General features: G+C 41.0%; 1 long non-coding RNA gene across 1 annotated transcript in view; it reads right to left on the bottom strand.

The window, feature by feature from the left end:
- Nucleotides 1-5347: 5347 nt before the first annotated feature.
- The window catches only part of LOC129657663 (uncharacterized), a 36538-nt gene continuing 15962 nt past the window's right edge, over nt 5348-25923 (bottom strand). The window contains exons 2-3 of the long non-coding RNA XR_008716958.1: nt 8625-8679; nt 5348-5849 (exon numbers count right to left, since the gene is read on the bottom strand). This is a non-coding gene — a long non-coding RNA (uncharacterized LOC129657663). The remainder of the gene's footprint in view (nt 5850-8624; nt 8680-25923) is intronic.

Genomic DNA, 25923 nt, shown 5'->3' with positions numbered 1-25923 from the left:
GGTTTCTGCCATACAACAAAGTGAATCAGCTGTAAGTAGACACGCATCCTCTCCCTGTTGAGCCTGCCTTTCATGCCACTTCATCCCACCCCTCCAGGTCATCACAGAGGAATTTCCACTTTATAGAAGGGCTTCTAGAACTGAACTATGTGAAGTTTTCTCTAGTCTAGGCAAGATGAGTAGCTGGCTCTCAATAAATTTTGTTGAATTTTTAAGTTGAATCTGTTAAAGGAAAAGGAAAGCTAATATAGCAATGATTGATTGCTAATAAAAATATTATATTCCAAAAGTATACTCCAAAAATTAATGCTTTACATCAAAGAATTCCATTTAAAAATAACAACTAAAATTATAAATTAAAATACATAATAATTTAATGAGAAGATGAAATGCTTTCAGACACTATGGTATCTATAAAATAAATTTTATCTAACTTGGCAACTGGATTTAAACATGAGACATGAATCCTGATATAAAAAGTAACATCAAAAGGACAATGTTGATTTCTTCTCATAAACTTTAGGATCATGAACATAAACAACCATCATATGTTAGAGGAAATAGGTCTTAGAAGTTGAGGTAAGTTTACTTTTCCAATTTCCTGACCCACTCCGGGGCTGTCACAATTTTCCTCTCTCTCTCTCTCTCTCTCTCACACACACATATACATATGTAATATTTTGGATATATTTAAAGTAAAAATTTTAGGAAATGAAGCAGGTAACTTGTTGTTTAATCGCTGGTTACGTCTGACTCTTTGTGATCCCATGGTCTATAGCCTGCCTGGTTCTTCCGCCCATGGGATTTTCCAGGCAAGAATACTGGAGAGGGTTGCCATGCCCTTCTCCAAAGGATCTTCCCGACTCAGGGATCAAACCTGTGTCTCCTGCACTGGCAGGTGGATAGTTTACCATGGAGCCACCAGGGAAGCCCAGGCTAAAATACACATTTCACGTCTTCAGAGATTCAAAACAGGAGGACTAGCTGTAAATATCCAATAGAAAGTCCTGCTTATTAAGAAAATAGTGAGTTGTGACTCTATGAGGTAAAAAGCTTTGATTTACTTCACCTAAGGACACTTGGAGAAGGAAATGGCAACCCACTCCAGTGTTCTTGCTTGGAGAATCCCAGGGATGGGGGAGCCTGGTGGGCTGCTGTCTATGGGGTCGCACAGAGTCGGACACGACTGAAGCGACTTAGCAGCAGCAAGGACACTTGTATGATTATAAATGTGTTCTGTGAATGTAGCTAGTCAACTTGATTTGTTACCATTTCTCTATAGGAATAAAGATAACATAAAGGGAGTCTCTCAAGAGGACTGGGGACTTCAGTACTGGCCAACCACTTGGTAACTTTTTAATTATCTTTTTTCTCTTCTCTGTATTTAGACCATTTAATTCATTTAGAATCCCCACTGAAACTCTAACACCTCCTCCACCATGAACCAATTATGGAAAGACTTCCTCCATACAATCCATTTTGCATGATATAATGAAAGGGCTGAGCAGAAGGGATTTGTTAAACATAATTTACATCTACTCCATAGTCAACCTTAATTATTTAGTGACTGATTGTCCTCTTAGGGGATTATGCAAGCATTTTGTTTCTACTCTGTCTCACTGCTGCTAACTGTTTAGCCATTTCATTAATCAGCATGTCTATTAGGAGCAGTTTGGGGATAGAGTAAAGCAGAGGATCACACTGTGATCCATCATTTTGTCATTTCTTAGAAGATTTAGTAAAATCTTTAATGATGTGGGGGACTGAAGCTTGTGTGTAAATCAGTGGAATTTAATGTTTTCATTATCCATCTTATTCTTCATCTCCTGAGGACAATGAAAATTTTGCTGTATGCATTTTGAAAATCTTAAGAATAAGAACTTGTATCTTACTTTGTTCAGGATGCTATAATAAAATACCACAGACTGGGTGGCTTATAAACAGCAGAAATTTATCACAGTTCTGGAGGCTAGAGGTCCAAGATCAGCGTGACAACTCTGACTGCAGAACTCACAGTATCCCGCTGTAGCACAAGGGGCTGGGGAGCTCGGTGAGATTTCTTCTTTATGGAAAAAGCTCGAACGAAGTTCTTGGCCAACTCGATGTAAACACACTTATTCCGTCCAGGAGGGCTCCATTCTCATAACCTCATCAACCCTGAAAGACCCCCCTACTAATAACATCACCTTTGAGGGTTAGGGTTTCAGTATATAAATGATTGAACATGAACTTTCAGCCCACAGCAACAAGGCTATTGTTCAGTTGCCAAGTCCTGTCTGAATCTCTGTGACCCCACAGACTGTACACTGCCAGGCTCCTCTGTCCATGCGATTTTCCAGGCAAGAATACTGGAGTGGGCTGCCATTCCCTTCTCCAGGGGAATCTTCCTGACCCAGGGACCAAATCTGTGACTCTTGCCACATCTGTACTGACAGGTGGATTCTTTGCCCATGAGCCACTGGGAAGCCCCAGCAACATGATTATACATATTTAAATTTTTAATGGGTATTGCTATATCATCCTGTCACGTGAGTGTATGTTCCTCGGTTCTTTGTCTCGTCACAGCAAAGATTTGGAGTGACGGACATTAAAGCCCCCTTGGCGTGTCACAGCTCTCAGGTCTTGGATAGACTGTGTTATAGCTCTCAGGTCTCGAATGGACCATGTTATAGCTCTTAGACAAATCAGTGATACAGCTCAGTGTTATAGCTCTATTTTATTTAGAAGATAGCAGGAAAATCCATCTTTGAGGCGTGAGGGCACGTCGATCCAAAGACATGAGGAGAAGAGCACCCCAGGGCGCAGGGGAGAGAGAGAGAGAGAGTGAGAGAGACAGAGAGAGAGAAAGAGTGCACGCACACGGGAGAGAAAGAGCGAGAAAGCGCTTTGCTCCTCCTTTTATATGTTTTTTTCTTCCACCTGGGCCTGCCCTATGCAAATTGGGCTTAGCCAGGAGTACTGTTTGTTCTACCTGAAGTCTTCACTCTGGTCCTCGGACCTTCCTGTGACCTTCCTTTGTTCTATTTTCGGGGGCTTTTCCCTTCCTTGTCTTTTAGCCACCGCCATTTTGGACTCCTTTTCCCTACTTTACCTACCTAACAATCCTATAAGAAAGTTTCATCAGTTGTTGTTCCCCGTGAATGGTGCATATGCATGGCTTCCCTCTCTAAACTTCTCCAAACAACACTCCATCTTTTTCCCAAAAGGATGGGTGAATTTAACTGTTAAATCTTTCAGGTAATTTATCTTTCAAATAAACTTACATAAATGCATAAGACATTTTCATTTAAAGGGATAAAACCCATAGTAGAGAAGTTTGAGGGGTAAAGGTTAGAAGGAGAAACATTTTAAATACAGCAAATTATTTTTAATAATTTGCAAATGTTTACCAAATGTTTCCCTTGAAATGCATTGTTACATTAAAATTTCTTTTTGGGAGTTGAAAAGTCAAGTGGATAACTATATTTTTTAACAAATATTTCATGTTAATATGTAAAAAGATAAAAATGTTAGTTGCTCAGTTGTGTTCCCTCTTTGTGACCCCATGGACTGTGGCCTGCCAGGCTCCTCTTTCCATGGAATTCTTCAGGCAAGGGTATTGCAGTGGGTTGTCATTTCCTTCTTCAGGGGATCTTTCTGATCTAGAGAGTCTCCCACATTATAGGCAGATTCCTCACTGTCTAAGCCACCAGGGAAGCCCCAATATTAATATATAAGCTTACATTAAGTTATAATATTAATAGATAAGCTTACATTAAGTTATATTGTTATTTCAGTATAAAATGCCACTAGTAGATAATAGATGGGGAAACAATGGAAACAGTGAGAGACTTTAATTTTTTGGGCTTCAAAATCACTGCAGATGGTGACTGCAGCCATGAGATTAAAAGACACTTGCTCCTTGGAAGAGAAGTTGTGACCAACCTAGACAGCATATTAAAAAGCAGAGACATTACTTTGCCAACAAAGGTCCATCTAGTCAAAGCTATGGTTTTTCCAGTAGTCATATATGGATGTGAGGGTTGGAGTAAAAAGAAAACTGAGCCCCAAAGAATTGATGCTTTTGAACTGCAGTGTTGGATTAGACTCTTGAGAGTCCCTTGGACTGCAAGGAGATCCAACCAGTTCATCCTAAAGGAAATCGGTCCTGAATATTCATTGGAAGGACTGATGCTAAAGCTGAAGGTCCAATACTTTGGCCACTTGATGCAAAGAACTGACTCATTTGAAAAGACGCTGATGCTGGGAAAGATTGAAGGCAGGAGGAGAAGGGGACAATAGAGGATGAGATGGTTGGATGGCATCACCAACTCAATGGGCATGAGTTTGAGCAAGCTCTGGGATTTGGTGATGGACAGGGAGGCCTGGCGTGCTGCAGTCCATGGGGTCGAAAAGAGTCGGACACAACTGAGTGACTGAACTGAATATAGCAGTATTATAAACTAGAAAATTAGATAAGGATTATCCAACCAGTTCATTCTAAAGGAGATCAGCCCTGGGTGTTCTTTGGAAGGAGTGATGCTGAAGCTGAAACTCCAGTACTTTGGCCACCTCATGCGAAGAGTTGACTCATTGGAAAAGACTCTGATGCTGGGAGGGATTGGGGGCAGGAGGAAAAGGGGACGACAGAGGATGAGATGGCTGGATGGCATCACCGACTCGATGGATGTGAGTTTGGGTGAACTCCAGGAGCTGGTGATGGACAGGGAGGCCTGGCGTGCTGCAGTTCATGGGGTTGCAAAGAGTCGGACATGACTGAGTGATTGAACTGGACTGACTGATAAACTGGAAAATTAGATAAGGGCTACATGCTACATTATAAATGAAAGGAGTATATAAAAATTCACCCATTTTCAAACTAACAGTAGCATTTTCCTTTGACATTCAGACTCTTTTTCTCTGAATTATTTCCTAATTATAATTATTTACAATAGTCAATATTTGGAAATGGTCAAAATCTTCAACAGTGTAATTGAATACTATGAAGCCATTAAAATGGACATTTCAAAGAAATTTTTAAAGGCACGGAAAAGATTCTACAATGATATAATGAGCGGAGGAGTCAGAGAACAAAACTGAAAATACAATGTGACTTCAATTTAGTATTTCCATCCTCCACTGGAAATAGAGTGTGAGTGAGAAAGGAAGACTGGAAAATGCACAGTAAAAGCATTGAAAGGAAATCAAATCAGCAAAATGTTGACAAAATTACCTCTGGGTGATGGCATATAAGAATTTAATTTTCTAAGTTTTTCTTTATTTTTGAGTTTTTATAGTGATAGTAACTTTTGTTAACAAAATTTCCTCCTTATTTTCTGTGTATTTTTTTTTTTTTTTTGACATCTATACTACCAGTAGGTACTGCAGCAATGATCATGTTAACTCTTCCACAAAACTTGGATTTCCTGGGGGAACAGAGCCTTGTTTATTTATCTTTATACTCTCAGCACGTAGAGCTTAACAAAAGTTTGTTAAATTTCAAAGCTTGAGATAATGAAAAAGAAAACACACCTCACAATATAACTAACACCCAACTCTCAGGGCTTTGGACCTTCCCTTGCAGCTCAGATGGTAAAGAATCTGCCTGCAATGAAGGAGACCTGGGTTTGATCTGTGGGTTGGGAAGATCCCCTGGAGGAGGGCATGACAATCACTCCAGTATTCTTGCCTGGAGAATCCCATGGACAGAGGAGCCTGGTGGGCTACAGTCCATGGGGTCACAAAGAGTCAGACATGACTGGGTGACTAAGCACAGCACAGCACATCAGGGCTTCCCAGGTGGCTCAGTGGTAATGAATCCACCTGCGGTGCAGGAGATGAAGGTTCAATTCCTGAGCCTGGAAGATCCCCTGGAGAAGGAGACAGTAACCAACTTCAGTATTCTTGCCTGGAAAATCCCATGGACACAGGAGCCTTGCGGGCTATAGTCTATGGGGTCATAAGAGTCAGACACGACGACTGAGCCACTAAAGAAACAAAAAAATCAGAGTACTCATCCTCTAGTCCAAGTGCTAACATCTGTCACATTGTTCTATCTATCATCTTTCTATCTATATCATTGCTGATGTCATATGTCACCCATACAGAATAAAAATACTCTTCTACACAAACATAATACCATTACCACAAACAAGAAATTTAATACTATGTATCCCAGGGATGGGGGAGCCTGGTAGGCTGCCGTCTATAGGGTTGCACAGAGTCGGACACGACTGAAACGACTTAGCAGCAGCAGCAGCAGTAATATTATATTCAAATTTCCCCAGTCGTCTGAATGATGTTTATAGCTTTTCATTTGTTTGTTTAATTCAAGACCCAAACAAGGATCAAGCATTGCATTTATGTGATAGGTTACCCTAGCCTCTTTTACTCTAGGTAAAAAAAGTTGGTTTTTGTTTTGTTTTGTTTTGTTTTTAACCGAAAAGAGGGTTCTGGGCTTTTTTCTTTGACTTTCATGACCACCATTTTTAAGCATCTAGGCCAGGTGTTTTGTAGAATGTCCACAATTTCAGTTTGTCTGACTGCTTCCTCACAATTAGAAGCAGTTGAAATATTTTTGACAAAAATACTAAAAAGATGATATAATGTCTTCCTTAAATGTATCACATTTGGAGGTACATAATACCCACTTGTCCCATTATATTTATGCTATTTTTAACATAAGTTTTAAAAGTTTTGTAATTCCTTCCAACTGCCGTCATGGCTTTATCCTACAAATTTGGATAAGTAAATTCATTTCATTCAATCCTAAATATCAACTTCCACTATAACTTCTTTAACCCATAAATTACATAGATATGTGTTTTGACATTCCTAACTAAATGTTATTTACTATTTTTTAGACTTTATATTTTGAAATAATTGAAATTACTGGAAATTTACCTGAAAGTTTCAGAAAGGTACACAAAGCTCCTGCATATCCAGCTTTTGAGCACTTCCTGACTGCACTTTCCTAATCCTGACGTGGAGACAGACAATATTCTGAGGATCTTGGTCCCTTTAATGCGTGTGTGTTCAGTCGCTTAGTTGGGTCTGACTCTTTGTGGCCCAGTGGACTGTAGCCCATGGGGCTCCTTTGTCCATGGAATTTTCCAGCCAAGAATACTGGAGTGGGTTGTCATTTTCTTCTCCAGGGGATCTCGCCAACCCAGGGATTGAACCCATGTCTCCTACGTCTCCCGCATTGGGAGGCAGGTTGTTTATCATTAGTGCCACCTGGGAAGCGCTGGTACCTTTTATAAGGTGCGTGTTTGGGTGATCAGTCACTTCAGTCATGTGGACAATAGCCCACCAGGCTACTCTGTCCATGGGATTCTCCAGGCAAGAATACTGGATACAAGGTAATGGAATTTAAAAACAGGATCTGGGCACTACATGCTTTCTTTTTTTGTGTTTTTAAGTGACTATAATGAGGCATCCTGAGATGGAGATGAGTGCATGAATTTGTAAGTCAAAACACAAGGTTCCAGTTTCGACCAGGCAAGTTGCCAGCTGTGTAACTTAGGGGCATTATCCTCCCTGATATTTGGTTTCCTCATCTTTAAAATAGTTACTTAAAAAAATAGTAACAACAAAAACAATAATGATAACAAAGAAAGGAAGGGTAATGATATGTGATTATAGTAATCTGATGGGTACTATTCTAAGTTCATATCACAACAATATTGTTATTATGCCCATTTTACAGATGAAGTAAATGAAGATCATAATAAAACATTTATATCATTTGAATAAAATGAAGTATGTGGAAGTGATATGGATTCGAATTGTTTGGGTCCACTTATATGCGAATTTTTTTCAACAGTTAATACTACAGTACGTGATGGCATCACTGACTCGATGGACGTGAGTCTGAGTGAACTCCGGGAGTTGGTGATGGACAGGGAGGCCTGGCGTGCTGCGATTCATGGGGTCGCAAGGAGTCGGACACGACTGAGCGACTGAACTGAACTGAACTGAACTCTATCTAAGGCTGAATGAGGGGATATGGGACCTCAGATTCAGAGGAATAACAAGCATATTTGGAGGGTCAAGTATAAAATATACACAGATTTTGGACTTAACCTCCAAGTTATTCAAGGGTCAGTTGTATCTGTATACATATAATCACTCAATTATTTATTGATTCAATCAGCGAGTATCTATTAAGTATTTACTAAGTACCATATGCAATTTTTATGCTAAGTATAAAATAAAACAATGTATACATATTAAAGTTTATCATTATATATGCATATCTATATGTTTATAACTCCATAGAAAATTTAAAGTGCCATACAACAAAAATATAATGTAAGTCACATATGTAATTTAAAATTTCCTAGTAGCTGTAGTAAAATGGCTTTATTAAAGGTGAAATTAATTTTACTTATATATTTTATTTTACATAGTGTATCCAAGATATTGTCATTCTGACATGTAAATGTAAAACAATTATTCATGATATATTTTACACTTTTTTAGTCTTCAAAATCCATCACAGATTTTATACTTAGCACATCTCAGAACAGGCCAGAGCTTAAGTTCACAACAATCACATGTAGTTAGTGGCATCTGTTGGATATTTCAGGTCTAGAATAACATACAAAAACTGATTGGGAGATGGAAGAGGGAGAGGAATTTACCTTTTATTATATATCCTTTCATACTTTAGATTCTTGTATGCTGTGTACTTGTCGCCTAATCAAAGAAATTTGAAAAAATAAATTAATATATTAAAAGCATCATGTTTTCATCTGTGCATGAGTGTGCATTCTTGTCTGTCAGTGGTTTTCAATTGCGGGTGATTCCCTGTCCCCCTCACAAGACATTTGGAAGCTTTTGGGGGTATTTTGGGTAGGTGGGTGGGGACCACTGGCATCCAGTGAGTAGATGTGAGGAATGCTGTTATAGATCCTACCATGTATGCTACAGCACCCTCCCCCAGTAAGGATTATATGACCCAAATATCAATAGTGCTGAGGCTGAAAAACTCTTCTATGTTAAACAGTGTTGTAAAAAGTAAAAATTTCAGTGTCTACTTGTTACCAGGCATTATCAAGACCTGGGTATACAAAGAAGGTTCCCACACAGCACCTACACTTCAGTGGCTCACAGTCTAGTGAGGGAGAGAGACAATAGGCAAATAATTGCAGAAATGTGATAAATTTTAGAACAGAGTAGAAAGAAGTCATTAAGAAAGAATTAAATAAAGTATCTGTAAACATATTCATTAACTAGAAAGCCACTTGTTAGAAACATTAATTTGAATCGAATAGTTGAAATTGAAGGCTTCCCAGATGGCTTAGAGGGTAAAGCGTCTGCCTACAATGCAGGAGACCCAGGTTCAATCCCTGAGTCGGGAAGATCCCCTGGAGAAGGAAATGGCAACCCACTCCAGTACTCTTGCCTGGAAAATCCTATGGACAGGGGAGCCTGGGAAGCTGCAGTCCATTGGGTCGCAGAGTCAGACATGACTGAGCAACTTCACTTCACTTCTTCACTTCAGGTGGCACTAGTGGTAAAGAATCTGCCTGCCAATGCAGGAGATTTAAGAGACCTGGATTCCATCCCTGGGTTGGGAAGATTCCCTGGAGAAGGTCATGGCAACCCACTCCAATATTCTTGCCTGGAGGATCCCATCCATGTCTAGAGGAGCCTGATGGCCTCAGTCCATGGGGCTGCAAAGAGTCTGACACAACTGAAGCAATTCAGCACGTATACAAGCAGCTGAAATTGAAACATCAATTTCATAAGTTATTTTCCACCAAATCCTCAGGTTGAGAGTGTAGCACTTTATTCAAAGGCTTTAATGTGCCTCTGTACCACTCTAATGTCAATAAAAGATGTCTGGGAAGAACCCTTAATTTGGTTATAACATCTGTTACTCTATTTCTGTGCTGAGTATTACATTTTGGAACTTTAAATGGACTCTGATATATCTTAAAAAGAATGTGTAACTTATGACTAATTGTTGTTGCTGTCTGAAAGAGATAGCTATATTTTATAAGAACAACAGTCCAAAGGATTATCATGTTTTGCATATTTCTTCCCATGAATGTCTCCACTTTTCTGAGAGGCTCCCAAGTTCCACCATATTTCATTATCTATCAAAGAAATGAGACAAAAACTCAGACGGTGAATTCCACTGGCTTTGTTTAGGTTTTCTTAAACCTTAATGCTCTCATATTTTAGCTTTGGTTTAGTTTTTCATGAGTGAGCTCACAAAGTATTGTACACATCTGTTTGCAGGTTGGAAGGCTGTGCCCTTCTCACTGGCTGCAAACTGCTAATACAAGGGGCAGCAAAGGGCCGTGGAGAAGGGCAAGTGCTCTGGTTTGAGTCCTGGTTTCACCTCCTAAGCTGCATTACAGCTTACTTAACTTCCCCAGACTTCTGTATCCTCATGTAAAGTGTCTATCGTTCAACGACATCAAACAAGATAACACATTAAATTCACTTATCATTGCTAGGAATGAAGTAATGGGAGCTGTTACTATCCAAATGGCAAAAAACAAAAATCAGACTTTTAAGCTACAAGTCAGAATAAAGCTCATGGGTTTTTCTCCACCAGAAATTATTTATATTTTCATAGTCATTATGTTTCTAAAAAAATAAGTGATTCCCTACCTTTTTATTTGAACCTTAATTAGAGAAATGTGAGTACTGCTTTGGCACTCTGGGTTGAATTGGTTCACATTTGCATTCACTATTCATTTCTTGCTACCTTTCACCGCTGTGCTGTTAGAATATTGTACTAGCTCCCATTTTTTTTATGTCTAGGCTTCTTCCCAGCTAAGTTCGCATTGTGTATTTAAAACCCAACTGTCTTGGATTTTTGGGCCCTCATTATCACACTAACTAAACCTCACTGAATAGTAACCTGTATCTGTTTAGCAACAAGTCCATCTTCAACAGCTTGAAAAAATACAGTGCCATTCCACAGAGTTCATCTATACGCAGACAAAAGGCTTCTTCTCGACTGTAATTTCAACAGACCAAGTGATTGTAATGCTACTGTGGTAAAAAATGCAGCTGCGTTTTTTCATGCTTTTTAGAAAAGTTGAGATACAATCTTACAATCACACCACACATAGTTTATTATTCAAACCTCAAAGAGGTTTTGTTTCATTCAAAAAACTGAAATTATACATTTCATTTCATTTGTGTGAAAAGTTATACTGGATCAATTAATTTTATACAAAATCTTACATTTCTCTTCTGTCAAAATACCCACTGAATGCCTAATTAAAAGATGCAATAGCTTTCTTCATCTTTAAATATATTGATATTTTACACTACCCTATTTTCATGACAGCAAAAAGTTAATGACCTAATTCAAGATTAGAGGAGGTTATAATAACAAAGAATATAGGTAATTTCATTGTTTTTCTTATGATTGATATTAATAATGATAATATTAACAGAGAAGAGCATAAATAAAAGGTAAACTAACAATCTAATAGCCTAATGACTTGAGATGAGTGCAACTGTGTGGTAGTTTGAGCATTCTTTGGCATTGCCTTTCTTTGGGACTGGAATGAAAACTGACATTTTCCAGTCCTGTGGCCACTGCTGAGTTTTCCAAATTTGCTGGCATATTGAGTGCAGCACTTTCACAGCATCATCTTTCAGGATTTGAAAGAGCTCAATTGGAAGTCCATCACCTCCACTAGCTTTGTTCGTAGTGATGCTTTCTAAGGCCCACTTGACTTCACATTCCAGGATGTCTGGCTCTAGGTGAGTGATCACACCATCGTGATTATCTTGGTCGTGAAGCTCTTTTTGTACAGTTCTTCTGTGTATTCTTGCCACCTCTCCTCAATATCTTCTGCTTCCTTCAATATCTTCATACCATTTCTGCCCTTTATTGTGTCCATCTTTACATGAAATGTTCCCTTGGTATCTCTACTTTTCTTGAAGAGATCTCTAGTCTTTCCCATTCTGTTGTTTTCCTCTATTTCTTTGCATTGATCGCTGATGAAGGCTTTCTTATCTCTCCTTGCTATTCTTTGGAACTCTGCATTCAAATGAGAATATCTTTCCTTTTCTCCTTTGCTTTTCGCTTCTCTTCTTTTCACAGCTATTTGTAAGGCCTCCCCAGACAGCCATTTTGATTTTTTGCATTTCTTTTCCATGGGGATGGTCTTGATCCCTGTCTCCTGTACAATGTCATGGACCTCTGTCCATAGTTAATCAGGCACTCTATCTATCAGATCTAGTCCCTTAAATCTATTTCTCACTTCCACTGTATAATCAGAAGGGATTTGATTTAGGTTATACCTGAATGGTCTAGTGGTTTTCCCTACTTTCTTCAATTTAAGTCTGAATTTGGCAATAAGGAGTTCATGATCTGAGCCACAGTCAGCTCCCAGTCCTGTTTTTGCTGACTGTATAGAGCTTCTCCATCTTTGGGTGCAAAGAATATAATCAATCTGATTTCTCTGTTGACCATCTGGTGATGTCCATGTATAGAGTCTTCTCTTGTGTTGTTGGAAGAGGGTGTTTTTTATGACCAGTGCATTCTTTTAGCAAAACTCTATTAGCCTTTGCCCTGAATCATTCCGTACTCCAAGGCCAAATTTGCCTGTCACTCCAGGTGTTTCTTGACTTCCTACTTTTGCATTCCAGTCCCCTATCATGAAAAGGACATCTTTTTTGGGTGTTAGTTCTAAAAGGTCTTGTAGGTCTTCATAGAACCATTCAACTTCAGCTTCTTCAGTGTTACTGGTTGGGACATAGACTTGGATTACTGTGATACTGAATGGTTTGCCTTGGAAATGAACAGATCATTCTGTCATTTTTGAGATTGCATCCAAGTACTGCATTTTGGACTCTTTTGTTGACCATGACGGCTACTCCATTTCTTCTAAGGGATTCCTGCCCGCAGTAGTAGATATAATGGTCATCTGAGTTAAATTCACCCATTTCAGTCCATTTTAGTTCGTTGATTCCTAGAATGTAGACATTCACTCTTGCCATTTCCTGTTTGACCACTTCCAATTTGCCTTGATTCATGGACCTAACATTCCAGGTTCCTATGCAATATTGCTCTTTACAGCATCGGACCTTGCTTCTATCACCAGTCACATCCACAACTGGGTATTGTTTTTGCTCTGGCTCCATCCCTTCATTCTTTCTGGAGTTATTTCTCCACTTATCTCCAGTAGCATATTGGTCAGGAAGCAACAGTTAGAACTGGACATGGAACAACAGGCTGGTTCCAAACAGGAAAAGGAGTACATCAAGGCTGTATATTGTCACCCTGCTTATTTAACTTCTATGCAGAGTACATCATGAGAAACGCTGGACTGGATGAAGCACAAGCTGGAATCAAGATTGCCAGGAGAGATATCAATGACTTCAGATATGCAGATGACACCACCCTTATGGCAGAAAGTGAAGAGGAACTAAAAAGCCTCTTGATTAAAATGAAAGAGGAGAGTGGAAAAGTTGGCTTAAAGCTCAACATTCAGAAAACTAAGATCATGACATCTGGTCCCATTACTTCATGCCAAATAGATGGGGAAACAGTGGAAACAGTGTCAGACTTTATTTTTGGGGGCTCCAAAATCACGGCAGATGGTGATTGCAGCCATGAAATTAAAAGACGCTTACTCCTTGGAAGGAAAGTTATGACCAACCTAGATAGCACATTCAAAAGCAGAGACATTACTTTGCCAAGAAAGGTCCGTCTAGTCAAGGCTATGGTTTTTCCATTGATCATGTATGGATGTGAGAGTTGGACTGTGAAGAAAGCTGAGGGCTGAAGAATTGATGCTTTTGAACTGTGGTGTTGGAGAAGACTCTTGAGAGTCCCTTGGACTGCAAGGAGATCCAAGAAGTCCATCCTAAAGGAGATCAGTCCTGGTTGTTCTTTGGAAGGACTGATGCTAAAGCTGAAACTCCAGTACTTTGGCCACCTCATGTGAAGAGTTGACTCACTGGCAAAGACTCTGATGCTGGGAGGGATTGGTGGCAGGAGGAGAAGGGGACGACAGGGGATGAGATGGATGGATGGCATCACCGACTTGATGGGCATGAGTTTGAGTGAACTCTGGGAGTTGGTGATGGACAGGAGGGCCTGGTGTACTGCAATTCATGGGGTCGCAAAGAGTCGGACACGACTGTGTGACTGAACTGAACTGAACTGAATGACTTGAGACAGACAATTAGGCTCCAATCCATCAAGGAGGATGAGAGACCTTCAAGGTGAGCAGGTTTTTTGTAGAGAGGGAGAGCCTGGACTCTGCCCTTCCCTCTGCCCACAAGGGAAAATGAGAAAGAGATCTAAGCTTCTTTGAACATTTTTCCTCCTGTTTTCCCCTCTATTTCTTTCCTGAAGGGAATATTTCAGAGGTGGTATGTCCATTATATACATAACAGATTCCAAAAGCGGGATTTTTTTTTTTTTTAAATGATAGAGCATGTAAGGGAACAAGGAAAACACAAACGGGGCAGGGAGAGAGCAACTGCAGACTGAGTAAGCTGTGGAGAAAAACTACCACTGGATTGAGTGTGGGAAGAGACAAAGAGAGCTTTCTGGGGGAAAATGGCTGAAAATCTGAGAGAACAATCGGGAATGTAGACGTTTAGAAATCACCATAGGAAATCACAGCTGAAGTGGATCATTTTATTGTTTTGCACCCAAAACTGTGCTCAAGTCGCTTCTTTATCCAGTTCTGGGGAGCTGGAAGAAAAAGTCCGTGGCCACAGACGCAGCAGAGTGCGAGCTGCTCAACAAGCTCCTCATCAGAAGCACCAGTCTCAACCTGTTGACGCTCCTTCACCTCTTACCTGGTCTAGAATTTTAACCTCTCCTCTCATTCCTGTGGGTGACACACCAAAGTGGGTGGTTATCTTAAAAAGCTAACAATTAAGACTCCTGGAGGTGGAGAAGGGGCCCTGAGGGTTCTTTTAGTCCAGCACAAAGGAATGTATCAAATCAACTGCTGGCAAACACTCAGGATCTGATACTGTCCATAACCCTGGAGGAGGGCATGGCAATCCCCTCCAGTATTCTTGCCTGGAGAATCCCATGGACAGAGGTGCCTGGTGGGCTACAGTCCATAGGGTCACAAAGAGTCGGATACGACTGAAGTGATTTAGGGGGTGTGCACTGTCCATAAGGCAGTGCTTGTGATAGGAGACTTGCAGAGAAGAGAGCCTGAAGCCTTGAGGCTTTATTCCTGAAGCCACCTTCTGGGTATGAAGGGATGAATAGCTAGAAAGTGCCGGACCTAGGAGAGCAGGTCCTGGAATCCCACTCAGGAGGTACACTGCTACAGAGGGTACTCAAAGTGAAGAATATGGAAAAGCAAGAAGTACCAAATTTATTTATTTCTTTTTATCTACCTCATATAGGGCTTAACTTGGTTTGATATCAGTTAACAGCCATTCTGGAGTGGGTCTGTGTTGGAATCCTCACTGTCTAGAGCAGGCTGGTATAAAAAGGTGGCGGGGGGCAGGGGGCGGGATTACACTAGAATGTATTGTCTTGAAGAGGCTGGTGGCACTCTTGAGAATCCTGAGCTATATTGTGGGGCTAATGCCTGAGCTCCAGGTGGCCCAGTGATAAAGAATCATCTGCCAGTGCAGGAGACACAAGATATACAGGTTCAATCCCTGGGTTGGGGAGATGCCCTGGAGTGGAAATGGCAACCCACTCCAGTATTCTTTTTTTTTTTTTTTAAATACAAATTTATTTATTTTAATTGGAGGCTAATTACTTTACAATATTGTATTGGTTTTTCCATACATCAACATGAATCCGCCACGGGTGTACACGTGTTCCCCATCCTGAAACCCCTCCCACCTCCCTCCCCATACCATCCCTCTGGGTCGTCCCAGTGCACCAGCCCCAAGAATCCAGTATCGTGCATCGAACCTGGACTGGCGACTCATTTCATATATGATATTATACATGTTTCAATGCCATTCTCCCAAATCATCCCACCCTCACCCTCTCCCACAGAGTCCAAAAGACTGTTCTATACATCTATGTCTCTTTTGCTGTCTCGCATACAGGGTTATAGTTATCTTCTTTCTAAATTCCATATATATGCATTAGTATACTGTATTGGTGTTTTTCTTTTTGGCTTACTTCACTCTGTATAATAGGCTCCAGTTTCACCCACCTCATTAGAACTTATTCAAATGTATTCTTTTTAATGGCTGAATAATACTCCATTGTGTATATGTACCACAGCTCTCTTATCCATTCATCTGCTGATGGACATCTAGGTTGCTTCCATGTACTGGCTATTATAAACAGTGCTGCGATGAACATTGAGGTACACGTGTCTCTTTCAGTTCTGGTTTCCTTGGTGTGTATGCCCAGCAGTGGGATTGCTGGGTCGTATGGCAGTTCTATTTCCATTTTTTTAAGGAATCTCCATACTGTTCTCCATAGTGGCTGTACTAGTTTGCGTTCCCACCAACAGTGTAAGAGGGTTCCCTTTTCCCCACACCCTCTCCAGCAGTTACTGCTTGTAGACTTTTGGATAGCAGCCATTCTGACTGGCATGAAATGGTACATCATTGTAGTTTTGATTTGCATTTCTCTGATAATGCCCACTGCAGTATTCTTGCCTGGAAAATCCCACGGACAAAGGAGCCTGGGTGGCTACAATCCATGGCGTTGCAGAGTCGAACATGGCCAAGGGACTAAACACGCACACGTACACACACACACACACACACACACACGCACACACACACTCATTCACCAAAAAGTCTCTCAGAACTGAATGAGGTCAAACTAATTGATTCCAACCTAAATCAAGGTTAATTATTCAGATGAGAGGACTAGCCACTGAAACTTAGGGCAGAGTTGTGAGGAATTCTATTAATAACAAGTAGCCTAGTACTTTTAAAATGAGGACCGTTGTTTTAAACAACATTGTGGACTAGAGTTGTCTCAAAGGATATTTATAGGGGAAAAAAATGGACCTTGATTAATTGTTAAGATTAAATAGGTGGAGAAGAGGATGAAGACAGTCATTGATTCACTCATTTATTTCTTCAAGAAATTATTCACGAAGCCTCTATGGGAACTGTGCTACACACCAGGGGTTTTGTGGACAGCAGAAGTGACAGGTTCCTGCCCTAATGGCACTTACCTTCCTGAGTGTGGAGTCAGGCAGCAAACACAGTAAAAGACAAAGATTGCCTCAGACAGCAGTAGGCGCTGTGAAGGAAGGAGAGCAGTTTTGTGGGGTGGAGAGTGACCTGGGGGGAGGCTGGCGATGAGTTCCTAGCTAGACGGTGCAGATTCAGAGACTCCCTGGAGAGGTGGCATCTGACTGAGATCCAAGAGTTGAAGTGTGGCTCTGTGAAGACCCAGAGAAGGGCATTCTTTGAAGAGGGAGTAGCAAGTACGAAGGGCCTGAAATATCAGTGAGCTTGATACAGTGGGGGAAGAAATCAGCAACAACAACAACAATGAAAAGGAATGTGGCCAAAGTAAACAAAGGACCAAAAGTCCCAGACAAAGTCAGCAGGCTAGGCCGCATGGAGAGTTTCTTTAACTGTAAAGAGAATTTAAAGGGAAGATTAAAGTAGAGGCCAGTTCTGATCCAGAGGAGATTCAGGAAAGTCAGACAGAATCCACTAAAACAGCGTTTTTGAGGACGTAGAGAAAAGAGGGCAACCCTAGGTGTAGCACCCTTAAAATCGTAGAGACAAGAGCTAAAAAGCCTGGGTGATATGCAATGTCAGCAAGCTCTGGTTTACAAATGTGTGCTCCAGAAAGAAAGGTAGGAAAAAAAGCCTCATTGTGGCTGCAGCATAGGTAAGGAGCCCCAGGGATCAATCCAGACGACAGTGTTAGTCACCACAGCTGGCATTCTAAATCAAGAGGAAGAGGGAAATGACCACCACTGATAACTTCATTAAACAAGAACATAGATAAAATTTACATAGATAAATTTACATAGATAAAATTTAAAGGCCTAAATATCTTAGATTTTTAATAAAGTAAAAAAAGTTAAAATTCCCATGTGAGAACCCAAAAGAGTATCAGTGCATAATTTAGTCCTTAGAGGTAATATCTTACTTGTTTTATGTTTCAAAGGCTTAACAACACTTTCATTTGGTCTGAATTCCTTTGTCTACCAATTTAAAAGGCAAAGGAAGTTCAGTTCTTTCTCAAAGAAATGAGATTTTACTTAACTACACATTATTTACCAGATTTCAGAGCCACAAATGCACACTGGGTAAGGGTTTTGTTTTGTCTTTTAAAAGATTAGCATGTTCTCAAGGATGTGTAGCATCCTTTCCCTGACTGTTCTTCTTCAGTCTGGATTGTAAAGCTGCATCTTGACTCAACATGCTTTGGTAGGAAAAAACTGTTAGTCCTTCAATAATATTGAACAAAGGATGAGGTTAGACAAAGGGGGAAAAAACGAAACAGAAAACGTAACATCTGTCCAGTGGTCATGAAGTAGTCAGCACACCATTTTTCTTGTTCCTGCACAACATCACTCTGAGGTGGTGCTGACACGCCCAGATGCAACTCGGAGAGAAACTAGCAAAGATCTGAGTTGTTGAACGCCTGGGGGGAATTTGATATAACGTCCTTTGGTTGACAGTCTGTCTGCTGTCCACCAGGCTACACAGCATCCCCTTATTTAGATGTTTGTAACAGAGACAATAAAAATTTGTTTACTGACATAAAGAAAAATCAATGCATGTAACTGATGAATGGTCACGTTAATTGTAACACCCCCCTTTTCTGATGGAAAAGTTACCTATTAAAAGTTGGCTAAGGATACAGGTAACTTGGCAAAATGAAGAAAAGGGCAGCAGAGCATGAGATGGTTAAATAGCATCACGGACTCAATGAACATGAACTTGAACAAATGCTGGGGGACAGTGGAGGACAGGGGAGCCTGGTATGCTGCAGTCCATGGGGGTCAAAAAGTCAGAAACGACTTAGCAACTGAACAAGAACACAGGTACCTTTGGGCTTCCCTGATGGCTAAGTGGAAAAGAATCTGCCAGCCAATGCAGGAGATGGAGGTTCAATCCCCGGGTAGGAAAGACCCAGAAAGGAGAAAATGGCAACCCACTCCAGTATTCTTGCCTGGAAAATCCCATGACAGAGGAGTCCACATGGGGCTCACAAAAGAGTCAGACACAACTTAACGACTAAACAACAACAGGTACCTCTCACAGAGTGTCTATGATGCAGAAAGCCTGGAGAAAGGAGGGAGAAGGTAAGAACAGCCTGCATGGGAGCCTAGGAAGATTATCCACTAGGGTTTGAGGAAAGCGAATTCTTCCAATTCCTTTCAGTCAGTCAGTTCAGTCACTCAGCTGTGTCTGACTCTTTGCAACCCCATGGACGCACTCCATGGACACTATGCCATGCAACACGCCAGGACTCCCTGTCCATCACCAACTCCCAGAGCTTGCTCAAACTCATGTTCTTTGAGTCAGTGATGCCATCCAACGATCTCATCCTCTGTTGTCCCCTTCTCCTCCTGCCCTCAATCTTTCCCAGCATCAGTCTTTTCCAGTGAGTCAGTTCTTCCCATCAGGTGGCCAAAGTATTAGAGTTTCAGCTTCAACATTAGTCCTTCCAATGAATACTAAGGACTGATTTCCTTTAGGATGGACTGGTTGGATCTCCTTGCAGTCAAGGGACTCTCAAGAGTCTTCTCTAACACCACAGTTCAAAAACATCAATTCTTTGGTGCTCAGCTTTCTTGAGTCCAACTTTCACATCCATACCTGACTACTGGAAAAACCATAGCTTTGACTAGATGGACCTTTGTTGGTGAAGTACTGTCTCTGCTTTTTAATACTCTCTCTAGGTTGGTCATAGTTTTTCTTCCAAGAAGCAATCATCTTTTTATTTCATGGCTGCAGTCACCATCTGCAGTGATTTTGGAGCCACCAAATATAAAGTCTCTCACCGTTTCCATTGTTTCTCCATCTATTTGCCATGAAGTGATGGGACTGGATACCATGATCTTAGTTTTCTGAACCTGGAGTTTTAAGCCAAATTTTTCACTCTCCTTTTCACTTTCATCAAGAGGTTCTTTAGTTCTTCATTTTCTGCCATAAAGGTGGTATGATCTGTGTATCTGAGGTTATTGATACTTCTCCCAGCAATCTTGATTCAGCTTGTGCTTCATCCAGCCCAGCGTTTCTCATGATGTACTCTGCATATAAGTTAAATAAGCAGGGTGACAGTATACAGCCTTGTCCTTTCCCAATTTGGAACCAGTCTGTTGTCCCACGTCCAATTCTAACTGTTGCTTCCTAACCTGCATACAGATGTTTCATGAGGCAGGTAAGGTGTTCTGATAGTCTCAATTCTTGAAGAATTTTCCACAGTTTGTTGTGTTCCACACAACCAAAGGCTTTGATGTAGTCAATAAAGCAGAAGTATATGTTTTTCTGGAACTCTCTTGATTTTTCAATGATCCAATGGATGTTGGCAATTTGATCTCTGATTCCTCTGCCTTTTCTAAATCCAGCTTAAACATCTGGAAGTTCACGGTTCATGTACTGCTGAAGCCTGGCTTCAGGAATTTTACGCATTGCATTGCTAGTATGTGAGATGAATGCAGTTATAAGGCAGATTGAGCATTCTTTGGCATTGCCTTTCTTTGGGATTGGAATGAATACTGAACTTTTCCAGTCCTGTGGCCATGGCTGAATTTTCCTAATTTGTTGGCATATTGGGTGTATCACTTTCACGGCATCATCTTTCAGGATTTGAAAGAGCTCAACTGGAATTCCATCACCTCTACTAGCTTTGTTCATAGTGATACTTCTTAAGGCCCACTTGACTTCATATCCAGGATGTCTGGCTCTAGGTGAGTGATCACACTATTGTGGTTATCTAGGTCATGAAGATCTTTTTTGTACAGTTCTTCTATGTATTCTTGTCACCTCTTCTTAATATCTTCTGCTTCTGTTAGGTCCATACCATTTCTGTCCTTTATTTTGTCCATCTTTGCATGAAATGTTCCCTTGGTGTCTAATTTTCTTGAAGAGATATCTAGTCTTTCCCATTCTATTTTTTCCTCTATTTCTTTGCACTGATCGCTGAGGAAGGCTTTCTTATCTCTCCTTACTGTTCTTTGGAACACTGCATTCAAATGGGTATATCTTTCCTTTTCTCCTTTGCTTCTTTTCTTTGCTTCTCCTTCTCTTCTTTTCACAGCTATTTGTAAAGCCTCCTCAGAAAACCATTTTGCCTTTTTGCATTTCTTTTCCTTGGGGATGGTCTTGATCCCTGTCTCTTGTACAAATCTCATGAACCTCTGTCCACAGTTCATCAGGCACTCTATCGGATATAATGCCTTGAAACTATTTCTCACTTCCACTGTATAATCATAAGGCATTTGATTTAGGTCATAGCTGAATGGTCCAGTGGTTTCCCCTACTTTCTTCAATTTAAGTCTGAATTTTGCAATAAGGGGTTCATAATCTGACCCACAGTCAGCTCCCGGTCTTATTTTCACTGACTGTATAGAGCTTCTCCTTCTTCGGCTGCAAAGAATATAATCTATCTGATTTTGGTATTGACCATCCGGTGATGTCTATGTGTAGAATCTTCTTTTGTGTTTTTGGAAGAGGGTGTTTGCTATGACCGATGTGTTCTCTTGGCAAAACTCTATTAGCCTTGGCCCTGCTTCTTTTTGTACTCCAAGGCCAAATTTTCCTGTTACTCCAGGTACCTCTTGACTTCTTACTTTTGTATTCCAGTTCCCTATATTGAAAAGGACATCTTTTTTGGGTGTTAGTTCTAGAAGGTCTTGTAGGTCTTCACAGAACCATTCAACTTCAGCTTCTTCAGCATTACTGGTTGGGGCATAGACTTGGATTACCATGATATTGAGTGGTTTGCCTTGGAAACAAAAAAGAGATAATTCTGTCATTTTTGAGATTGCATTTAAGTACTGCATTTCAGACTCCTTTGTTGACTATGAGGGCTACTTCATTTCTTCTAAGGGATTCCTACCCACAGTAGTAGTTATAATGGTCATCTGAGTTAAATTCACCCATTCCAGTCCATTTTAGTTTGCTGATTCCTAAAGTGCTGATGTTCAGTCTTGCCATCTCCTGTTCGACCACTTCCAATTTGCCTTGATTCATGGACCTAACGTTCCAGATTCTTACGCAATATTGTTTTTTTACAGAATTGGACTTTACTTCCATCACCAGTCATATCCACGACTGGGTGTTGTTTTTGCTTCAGCTCCGTCTCTTCATTCTTTGTGGAGTTATTTCTCCACTGATCTCCAGTAGCATCATAGGCACCTACCAACCTGGAGAGTCTGTCTTTGAATGTCCTATCTTTTTGCCTTTTCATACTGTTCATGGGATTCTCAAGGCCAGAATACTGAAATGGTTTGCCATTTCCTTCTCCAGTGGACCAGATTTTGTCAGAACTCTCCACCATGACCTGTCTGTCTTGAATGGCCCTACACGGCATGGCTCATAGTTTCATTGAATTAGACAAGGCTGTGGTCCATGAGATCGGCTTGATTAGTTTTCTGTGATTGTGGTTTTCATTCTATCTGCCCTCTGATGGTTAAGGATAAGAGGCTTATGGAAGCTTCCTGATGGGAGAGGCTGACTGAGGGAAACTGAGTCTTGTTCTGATGGGCGGGGCCATGCTCAGTAAATCTTTAACCCAATTTTCTGTTGATGGACAGGGCTGTGTTCCCTCCCTGTTGTTTGACCTGAGGCCAAACTATGGCGGAGGTAATGAAGATAATGGTGACCTCCTTCAAAAGATCCCAAACACACACTGCCACACTCGGTGCCCCCGGCCCTGCAGCAGGCCACCACTGACCCATATCTCCACCAGAGACTCCTGGACACTCACAGGCAAGTCTGGATCAGTCTCATGGGGGAGACTGCACCTTTCTCTTGGGTCTGGGTGCACACAAGGTTCTGTTTGTGCCCTCCAAGTGTGTGTTTCCCCAGTCCTGTGTTAAGTTCTGGCAGCTGTATGGTGGGATTAACGGTGACCTCCTCCAAGAGGGCTTATGCCACACCCAGGGCTGCTGCACCCAGAGCCCCTGGCCCTGTGGCAGTCCACTGCTGACCCGGACCTCTGCAGGAGACAGTCAAACACTCAAAGGTAGGTCTGGCTCAGTCTCTGTGGGGTCTCCTGGTGCACACAAGGCTTTGTCTGAGCCCTCCGAGCATCTCTGGTGGGTATGGGGTTCAATTCTAAATGCAGTTTCTCCCCTCCTGCTGTCTTGTTGGTGCTTCTCCTTTGCCCTTGGATGTGGGATATTTTTTTTGGTGGGATCCAACATTCTCCTGCCAACAATTGTTCAGCAGCGAGGTGTAAGTTTGGAGTTCTCACAGGAGAAGATGAGTGCATGTCCTTCTACACCGCCGTCATTTAGAAACCAATTCCTTTGGCCTGTTATTATACTATTCAAGAAGTCACGCAGAAGCCTAGGGTGAGCTCCTTAGAATTTCCAGAAACCAGCAATCTGTTTTGTCTTTCTTTACATAAAAATAAATACAGAAGTGTAGGAGTTCTTTCATGTACATTTAGGTTTATGGATCCGTATTTTTGCTTGGAAGTATTTTGCTTGCTGTGCTTGCTTTTAAGCATGGACCACTTGAAACCCGAGTGCCTAATGTTAACCCGGCTCCTGGGCAGGCTGAGTCTAACTGTTAGTGAACCTGTGACTTCTCTAAACCATGTCCAAAACTTCCTTCTTACCTCGTTCTCAGAAGACAGTCTAATGGCCTGATCTGGGGCCAAAGTCAACAAAGTAGTACAGAAAAGCCCTGTTCTTTTTCATTGCACCTCCCCTGATCCTAAGATGTCCTATTCTGTACTTATTTCTTAATAACAATAATTGTGGCAATAATATTAATAGCCATCATTTATCCAGAACTTACTGTATGCCAGGTATTATGCTGTTAGGGCATTATTTTATTTAATCATCACCAGTGAGTGTCCTTGAGGTAAGTATTAGTGTTGTCAGTCGCTCAGTTGTGTCTAACTCTTTATGACCCCCATGGACCATAACCCATCAGGGTCCTCCATCCATGGAATTTTCCAGGCAAGAATACTGGAGTGCGTTGCCATTTTCTTCTCCAGGGGCTCTTCCTGACCCATGGAGCAAACCCAGGTCTCCCACATTGCAGGCGAGCTCTTTACCATCTGAGTCACCAGGGAAGCCCAAGGTAAATATTAGAGTTGAACTCATTTTATAATTGTAAGCTGAGCTAAAAGAAGTAAGCAACTTGCTCATATGATAATAAGTACATAATTCCTTCAAAAAATGTTTTTGTTTATGAAAAGCAGTTTTCAAATACCTATTTTAATGAACTAAATGCTTCTCATTTTTAATTAATATTATTTTGATCCCTTTCCTTCCCTTTTTCTTTCTCAAAGAGCCAGACCCAAATAAATGCTTTATAAGCATTATCCCACTTAATTCTTGTAACAATTTTATAAAGCTTATGTAAGTTATGTAACTTGCCCAAATGATCAAATTGATAGTAAGCTACTGCTGCTACTGCTGCTAAGTTGCCTCAGTTGTGTCCGACTCTGTGCGACCCCAGAGATGGCAGCCCACCAGGCTCCCCTGTCCCTGGGATTCTCCAGGCAAGAACACTGGAGTGGGTTGCCATTTCCTTCTCCAAAGCATGAAAGTGAAAAGTGAAAGTGAAGGTGCTCAGTCGCGTCCGACTCTGTGCGACCCCATAGACGGCAGCCCACCAGGCTCCCCCGTCCATAGGATTTTCCAGGCAAGAGTACTGGAGTGGGGTGCCATTGCCTTCTCCAGTAAGCTACTAGGATGGATTTGAACTCAAGCTGTCTGAATCCAGAGCTTGCACTGATAACAGTCAAATCATGCCATTAAAACTCACCTGTGTGATAAAACCATAAGCCGATCAGGCAACAGCTCAGGTGGTCTCTCATGAGCTATCATCTTCTCATTTGACTTTTTAGCTTTTCAACAGGTCAGATCTATGTATTCAGCTGGCACTAAAGTGTGAAGATCCATCTGATAAATTCAGTCACTGAACTCAAGTAAGCCCCTGAAATCTACTTTTCTATGGCTGCACAGCAGAAATTAGCTAAAGCCTGATTCTAGCCTTCAGTTTAATATTGTAAGTTAATCAAATCTACTGAATTTTTACTTTGTTTTGAGAACTGGTGAATTGTATATTTGTACTGAAATCTATGGGCTTCCCTGGTGCCTCAGTGGTAAAGAACCCATCTGCAATGCAGGAGAGGCGGGTTTGATCTCTGGGTTGGGAAGATCCCCTAGAGAAGGAAATGGCAACCCACTCCAATATTCTTGCCTGGAGAATTCCATGGACAGAGGAGCCTGGTGGGCTGCAATTCATGGGGTTGCAAAGAGTCGGACACGACTTAAGGACTAAACAACAAACTCTCTAAGCCTGTTTTCTCTTCGCTTGTCAGTGGGATAATAATGCCTATATTATGGAATTTAGGAAATATTAATAAATATGTATTAAATATATGGTTGATAATGTGGTTAACGTTATGGTTAATAGTATGGTTCACTTACTGAACATAAATGTTCAATTAATGTCAACTCACTATTTAACCTAAATTGTCAAGACAGTTACTTTGACTCTTGCCTATAAATTGTACACTGCTAACATAAGCTTTGAATGTGAGGGTTCAATAGGCAGACAAATCTGAAGAATTAAGCATGTGTTTTTGATCTAGTACTTATCAGGTTTATTATTTATAATTCTTCATACTTTGCTCCATGTTAATTCACGTCAAGTTTGAGTTGGCATTCATAACAAGTTCAGTTTGGAACAAATTGTGGCAGATACTTAGTGACATACAAAATAGAAACCCTTGCTTCTGTTATTTGCAAATAAAAAGTAAGCAACTGGGACATCCATGGTAGTCCAGTGGTTAAGAATCTCCCTTGCAATGCAGATAATGTGGGTTTGATCTCTGGA

Source organism: Bubalus kerabau, chromosome 7, assembly GCF_029407905.1.
Source record: "Bubalus kerabau isolate K-KA32 ecotype Philippines breed swamp buffalo chromosome 7, PCC_UOA_SB_1v2, whole genome shotgun sequence".
Lineage (NCBI taxonomy): Eukaryota > Metazoa > Chordata > Mammalia > Artiodactyla > Bovidae > Bubalus > Bubalus kerabau.
The sequence above is the reverse complement of the archived record's forward strand: the minus strand, read 5'-3'. Positions and strand labels throughout refer to the sequence as shown.